We start from the raw sequence: 7,996 nt of genomic DNA on the forward strand, positions 1-7,996 counted from the left end.
TTGCTTGGCATATAGATGCTCAGGCAACCTATGGTACAGGGGCCACCAGTAGCATTGGCTGGAATGTAGGAGTAAGCTTTTACCCCGCATAGCCAAAGCATTCCTGTAGGGAGCACAATATGTGCATAGTTAAAGGTTACATTGGTTGTTTGATTACATTTAAGAGGAGGCCCATCTTCCGTAAAATTGTGGCACAGTCGGGTTTTGCTGGCACAATTTACCATCATAGCACACTCAACTGCAGGAAACATTCCTTTCACCTTAATTTCTATCATTGCTTTGTTATACTGTGTTGTGGCGGAACCCCATTGAGACATCTGATTAAACGTATTAGTTACTTTGAAATTTGCTAGTATTGCCTTGTTTTGCACTGTCTCTAGGGGTATAGGGAACCCAATAGTGCAAGTGGTGTAAATTTGGGCCGCCAAAGTTCCTCCTTCTAGACAAAAGTGAGTGGTATTTAGTATTTCTCTAGCTAACTTTTCCCAAATATTGACATTGCTGCCCCATGGGTTTGAGATCAATGTTGTCACCAGGGCCATCTGGAGTAGGAACACAAGTCTCCACATGGTATCCTGTAAGAGAACACATTTAGGTTTTCCTTGAGGCAGGGTGCCTCGGAATAAGTGGTTAATAATCAGGAATTATCCACCGAGAACTGATTCGATGAGTTTTTTCTGTGGCATCAAGTGCTTCCCATGCAAGGGGTCCTCGGGGTTTAGACAACGTTAACGGGACTACTCCAATTTGTGGTAGTTTTACCATCACAGGCTGTCCTGGTTTACCACGTGCAGGATCAATGTCAGGATTATCCTTAACGATGCCCATATCGATAGGGCAAAAGGCCTGGGTTCTGGGACTACCAAATGTTCCCCATCGATTATTAAGTAGACGCACAGCATGGTTGATGCGTAGGTCCCAACTCGCTTTTTCTACTTGAGCATATCTTTTAAGTAAGCCATTGGCCCTTTCCACCATCCCGTTTGCTTGGGGATAGTAGGGGGTGTGGAACGTCCAACTAATCCCTTCTTGTGTCGCCCAGTCCTGTACTACGCGGGCTGTAAAGTGAGTCCCATTATCGCTTTGTATTTCCTTTGGTACCGGTAATACACTGAACCATTCTTGTAATACCTTATGGCCTCTGCTTATTTCTAAGGCAACTGCTTTGTATTGCCACCCCGTGGCTATCCTATGTGAAGAGGCATCGGTGAACCATACCCCATTTAGGTCAGACTTTTCAGTGAGTGGTTCGGCTACTGCAATGGGAGATCTTGGGTAGCTTGGTACTGTTTCTGGTACAAGGCTAGTTAGGGGTAATTGGTATTTGGTTATCTTTACTGGTCCCTCCTCTATTTCCAGGCTATCTTGGACTCCTGATAGATACGCATGCCATTTACGAACTGTTTGTCTCTGGGCTATACCTTCAGGGGGTGGTGTTTGTATCCCTGGGGCAGCCGAGTGAAGGTATATTGAATGCCTTCCCAGGTGAAAGCAAATTTGTCTTTATCTTCTTTTATTAGCAGGACCATGAAGAACATATCTTTTACATCTAGTGTGGCCATCCAGGGGTGGGCTGCAGTCCTAAGCTGACTCACCAGTTCCGCTATATTGGGGACCGCAGCCGTGAGGAGAGCGGTATTAGCATTCAATCGGCGATAATCTACTGTTAATCGCCATTCCCCATTTGGTTTTTTGACAGGCCACACCGGAGAGTTATAGGGGGAGTGGGTGCGTTCTATAATCCCTTGCTCTTCTAGGTCTCTAATGACTTTGCTTATCCCGGATCGTGCAGCAGATGCTAAAGGGTATTGTTTAACATTAGTTATCTTACTAGGCGGCAGCGCGGGGGAGGTTTGCAAAAGCTTGATGTTAGCTGTTCCAAAGCTCCACCGGGTACCGTTTGGGAGTATCCAGTTTCTTCCTCGTAAAACATCAAACCCTAAAATGTTGTCATTTCCCTTTGGGCTTATTACTACCTCAAATCTGGTAAGACGTTTGTCTCCCGGGAGCCAGGCACAAAGTTTTGCCAAAGGACAAGATTCAGCAATTCCTGTAACTCCCTTTACAAAAATTGATCGTCTAGATGGTTTGATATTTAACCTATTGGCTGTCTGTTTGTCCAAAACACTTATCTGTGCACCAGTATCAATTAAAAAAGAAACTTTGTGTCTTCTAGGTCCTACGGAATCACAATCCGGGGTTCTAAACTTTCAGGCCGCTGTGCTATTGATAGTACTCGGGTCGGTTGGCCTGATTTTCGACCAGTGCTACCTAGTTTTTTAGATCATGCAACTCTTCTCGTAACTCTGAGAAAGGGTTACTAGGCTTAGATTCTTGTTTACTATCTTGTGAGCCAGGTGGGGCGGATGGCAGAGTCACCCCTTTCGCTTGTTCCAGCTTGCTCACTATCTGTTCTATGTCCTCTGTTTTCTGATTACGTAGCATGGATCGTGGAACACCTAATGCCAGGGCGTGTCGCCACAATCTATTTCGTTTCTCCCTTTCTTCTTGTTTAGTTCCCATTTCCTTGTTGTGCCGCCTGGGGGGGGAATGTCCTCTCCTCGGGGCATATGAGGCAGTAGCCTGTCTAATGCGCTTTTCCCGTGGTTTGGTATCCATCCCCATCTCTTGCGCAGTTCGATGCACTTCTAACAAGGTATCCGCCCATGTTGGTATTGGCCTGGGGGGGGGCATTGAGGTTATTATGATTGTGTGCCTCTGCAGCTACAATGCGATCTCGTATTGCTTGTAGCTTCAGCTTTAACACTGTAGGCAATCCCCGTATTAAAGGCGTTAGGCTGTTTGGGCTTACCGGGGCTTGCACGGGGACGTCATAGGCTCCCCTTTCATACATCTGCCGTACACAAGCCGCCTTTTGTATGGCTTCTGTAAGCTCACTATGGGTATTCATACCTATTCTCAAAGGTTCTCCTCTGTTCCTCGGGTCTTGTCCCCCTGCCCAGTAGGCTACTCGGGGAGGTGAGGGAGCGATTCCCAACTCTACCCGTCAGGAAAACTCCTGGTCCCCAATATCCTGATGCCTCCTCTTCACTTAGTATTATGCGATCACCTCCTGTTAAGGATACCTGCCACAAATACTCAGTTTCTGTTTCTGTAGGTTGCCTGCAGTATTTCTCTTGCAGTTTTCCCATCTCGTCTCCTGAGTAAGGGGTAGTTCTAACTGTGGTTCTAGCATTACCCCCATGGGGTCCTGTTGCGGTTTCGGTTTTTACAACTGGCCGCACATCCAGAGGTGAGGGTTCTGGAGGGTACAAATCACCGTCGTCCTCTGAACTACTGCTGTTTCCCCATATATCTCCGTCCCAATCGTCCGGGTCCTCCACCAACATTTTTCTAATCTGAGCTGCTGTGGGGGGCTTCCTTGCTGTTGAAAGGACGAGTTCTAACTTGTTTTGTAATTTCTGATTTCGCTCTTTCTCTAATTTCAATTTTCTTTCAAGATCTACACACTCCTGCACCTTTTCTTGTAACTGTTCCTTAGTTTTTTGATGGGTCCAATTGGCTTGTTGGGCCGCCAGTAAACAGGCCCCTAAGATGGCACATATACGACCTTTTCCTTTCCCATCTCTTTGGTTACCTCTGACTTCCTCTATCCTACACACGACAGAGGCTTCATTTTCCCAATTATCATTTGCCCAGTCAATCCCAGGGCTTGAGGGTCCGCTTCCGTGCCTTCTCAATAACTCACGCAGCGACATAGTTCAAAAATATTTCTATCCGGTTACCCCAGCTTATGTATCCACTAAGTCTGTATCCTATCCTATCCTTATCCTATCCTGCTGTGATATGTGCTAATTTGTTACATCAACTCGGGAAGTGATTTTACCATGAAACTAGGCGCTAAGTACGGGCTATCACCACAATGATTGTACTGAGCCAGCAGAGCGATATTGCATTGTGAAATGTATGCGCGCGACCTGAAGGGCACCACGCACAACGCAGAGGAAGACCTCAGCCTTCATCCCGACCCCCCCCCAGCAACAGCCGGTGCAACCGCAGAAGTTACAGGAAGTGCTACGTATATCTGGAACTAGAACCGCATATAAGGGGACTGTGAGCGGGGGATCGCGCGTGCCGTTGGTGGAGCAGGAGACTCCCCGGCCGCCCAGCGCTGTTTTGCTTACTTGTGACTTGCTCAATTACTCTATTAAATTGGAATTTATGCAACCCGGCCCGAGTGGTTGTCAATTTGTCGCGTTTACCTATAACAATTTGGTGCCGTGACTCGGATACAGGCTTCCCTGGTTTCGGGACTCTGACTCAGGGGAGGCGCCCCATCCCGTCTTCGGATGGCCCCTGAGTGGGTAGTTCCCCTACCATAACCTGTATTTCCGAACCCTAAATCAGGACAAGTAAGCAAAAGAACTGCAGTACCCCATAAACTTTGTGCACGAAGATCCGAACAAAGACTCAGGACTGAGTGAGTATAGGTATGCGGTTCCGTTCGGTTGGGGTGGGATACCCGGAGCACGTCTGAGTGAGACGTCCCCAGGGGACGGAGTGAGTGCGGACCCTCCAGGGGAGGGGATCCTTGTGTAGCAGGGGACTGAAAAGGGGCACCCGACGGCCGACTGGGCCGCCCTCTGCGAAGGGACAACCGTCCTAGCAGTAAAAGACTCGGGTGGTGTGAGTGCGGTCCCCTGCGGAAAGAAAGAGAGTGACTGAGGTGGGTGCTCCGGAAGATGGGACAGAAAAAGAGCAAGTCTTCTGATCCCATAGAGGGCTTTACGGTACGGTTACCGGATATACCGCCCGATAGCCCTTTAGGATTAATGATTAAGTATTGGAACGATTGGCCCTCCAGAAAAGGCAAAAGCCGAGAAAAAAATGGCATATTACTGTATGCAAGTATGGGGTGGGAAGCAGATTAGAAGAGACCACCTTTTTTGGCCAGTACACGGGTCTTTTGAAAATTGGATATGTCAGGCTCTAACTATATATGTGAATTCAAAGGAGCCCTTTAGTTTAGAAGAAAGTGAGTATGCTAGTTTATGGATAAGACTGGATACTCAAACCATGATATTTACCCTGAAAGAGAAGGGTTCGAGGAAGAAAAGCAAAATATTGGAGGAACTTCCCGTTTCTCCTCCCCCCTATACTCCCTCAGCTCCAGCTCAAAACCCAATACCAGCCCCTCCTCGTAGCCCCCCCCCCCCCAACGACCCCAGACTGGGATCTAGACCCTCCTAGTTCCCCAGAAGAAACCCGAAGGGTCACGAGGAGTCAAACGAGGGGAGGTGGGCGACCTGATCAGCTGTACCCCTTGCGAGAACTCCCCATGGGAGGACCACAACCGGGGATGGGATTTGTGTCCGTGCCCCTGAGTTCAGGGGATGTACGGGATTTTAAGAAAGAAATGGGGAATTTATTAGAAGACCCTTTAGGGGTGGCTGAAAAATTAGATCAGTTTTTAGGTCCTAGCCTTTACAATCCATCTTAAGCATATTATTTACAGTGGAAGAAAGGGAAATGATCCGTAGGGCTGGGATGCGGATTTGGGATCAACAACACCAACAAGGTCCCGCAGCAGATACTAAATGGCCCACCCAGCGGCCGGACTGGGACAATCAAAATGCTGAGCATCGGACACATATGTCTGATCTGAGAACCATAATAGTTCAGGGAATCAGGGAATCTGTTCCCAGGAGGCAAAATATTAATAAGGCCTTCATGGAACAACAAAAGAAGGATGAGACACCAACAGAATGGCTCGAGAGACTTAGGAAAAACCTGCAACTTTATTCCGGGGTAGACCCCAGTACCCCTGTGGGACAGGCTCTATTGAAAAAGCGAATGCAGGATGAGCAAATGTTCCAAGAAGATTGGGGGGGTCAGGGGCTCTATCTGCTGGGGACTCATAAAGGAACCGAGCCCTTGATAAAACTGAAATTGGGTCCCCAGCGACAAGAAGTAGAATTCCTTGTGGATTCTGGGGCAGAAAGATCTACTGTCCAAACGGTACCCTGGGGGTGTAAACCATCCCCAGAGAAATTGCAAGTGATAGGAGCTAAGGGAGAACCCTTTAAGGTCCCAGTAATTAAAAATGTGGAAATAGAATCAGACTCTCGATTAAGTGTTGGATCCTTTTTATTAGTTCCCGAAGCTGAATATAATTTACTGGGCCGAGATATGATGGTTGAATTAGGAGTCAGTTTAGAAGTAGAGAATCAAGAATTAGTTATAAAATTATGCACCCTTACTATTGAAGATGAGGCCAAAATCAACCCTGAAGTTTGGTATACCCCAGAATCAGTAGGAAGACTAGATATTGCTCCCTTTGAAGTGAGTATACAAAATCCAGAAATCCCTGTTAGAGTCAAGCAATATCCAATGTCACAGGAAGGGAGGCAAGGACTCCGACCAGTAATCCAGAGGCTAATAAATCAAAGGTTACTGGAGCCTTGTATGTCTCCCCATAACACCCCCACCCCATACTCCGTGTGTTGGCTGAAGAGCCTGTCTGCCCCATGTGCGGCTCCAGGCACAGAGCGATGAGACAGCCCCCGCCCTGGCAAGGAGCCCCCTTCCCGCATCAGCCCCTACACCGCCCCGGGAAGGCAGGATGAGACCCCGGCTGCTCCTGGGCTGAGCACCCTGCTTGGGGTCCCAGCAGGCAGGTAGTGGGGTGACGGTGCCTCGCCCAGCCCAGCACCGCCTGTGCTGCTCCGCGCGCCGAGGCGGCTCGCTGTCTTCCTCTGCTTTAGTCTGGTGCTTGGAGCCGGGGCCCCACCTCAGCTCTGCCAAACAGAGACCTCCACTAGATGTAGCCATTCACCGAGTTAACCCTGGAGACAAGGTTTTAATTAAAACCTGGAAATACTCGTTCTTGACTCCCCACTGGGAGGGACCTTTCCTTGTTTTACCTACCACAGACACTGCTATTCGCACCGCAGAGCGAGGATGGACACATGCCAGCAGAATTAAAGGGCCGATCTCAGAATCATCGTGGGAAGCCTTTGGAAACCCGGACAATTTAAGAAACCTAGAAACCTCGATAAGTAAGACATTTTGTAAAACCTCACATTGTATTTGTTATCCCTTTGTGTGTTATGAATGTAGGGTTTGTAAAGAGAAGTAGTGGACTCATTGGTAGTACGGGTACCTCCCTAGCGGCAGTTGTCGCCTTTGTTATGGCAAATTGACCTATTTGACATTAAAAGGGATCTCAAGAAAAGATCGGTAGAACGGTGGGAAGCTTTTGCTGAAAGGAGTACAACCTGAGAAAGGTTGTACCTACGCCAACCACCCCGATCACATAAGGCCAAAATTGAAAACACCAATTGTAGGTGGACCGTGCTGTATGTTGAGTGTCACTCTGGAGAACTGGGAAGCCTTTAAAAATCCAAAAAGCTCATACAGGAGGTTCCCCTGAAGAATACGGCTGCTGTCGAGAAGACGGTGCACCCTGCTGCTCTGAGCAAAAGAGTAGGCAGAGGAGACAGAGACGTATGGAAACTGTGGGGATGGAGGCCGATAAGCCACCTCCTAAGCAGGGATACCCAAAATTGTAAAAGGCCCAGACTCTTTAAAGTCCCAGAGACGCTTGGCATCACGGATCGCCCCTCCAAGGCATTAAGGGTTTGTAAAATATCCATTAGCCAAGCCATGGGTCCACTACTCCTCTGGAAGATGATTGTGCTGGGCTTATTAGGAAGACGAATCAAAGGGGAACATAATATACACCAACCCTTTAAGTGGTCATTAATAAGGTGGGAGGATCAAACAGTGATCCAAGTACGAAGTGTACCCGGGAGTCCTACATTCACCGCTACTTTATGTGAGTTGGTGCCTATTGAACCATGTCTAGATCATATGGGGTTTTACTTTTGTCCTAGTTCTAATCCTGGGCGAGGATACTGTAACTACCCAAACTCTTATTATTGTGCTTATTGGGGATGTGAAACTATAGCCTCTGATTGGACTCCAGAAGCAGGGTTAGATAAGTTTTTATCAGTAAAATGGGGGCCTTCTGGGT

General features: G+C 48.0%; 1 long non-coding RNA gene across 1 annotated transcript; it reads right to left on the bottom strand.

Annotated features, from left to right (window-relative positions):
• Nucleotides 1-6,090: 6,090 nt before the first annotated feature.
• On the bottom strand, nt 6,091-7,416 carry LOC136992195 (uncharacterized). The gene is made up of 2 exons (XR_010884275.1): nt 6,889-7,416; nt 6,091-6,806 (listed from the first exon to the last, which is right to left on the bottom strand). It is a non-coding gene; the product is annotated as an uncharacterized lncRNA (long non-coding RNA).
• Nucleotides 7,417-7,996: the final 580 nt, after the last annotated feature.

The sequence above is a fragment of the Apteryx mantelli genome, chromosome 5, assembly GCF_036417845.1.
Source record: "Apteryx mantelli isolate bAptMan1 chromosome 5, bAptMan1.hap1, whole genome shotgun sequence".
NCBI lineage: Eukaryota > Metazoa > Chordata > Aves > Apterygiformes > Apterygidae > Apteryx > Apteryx mantelli.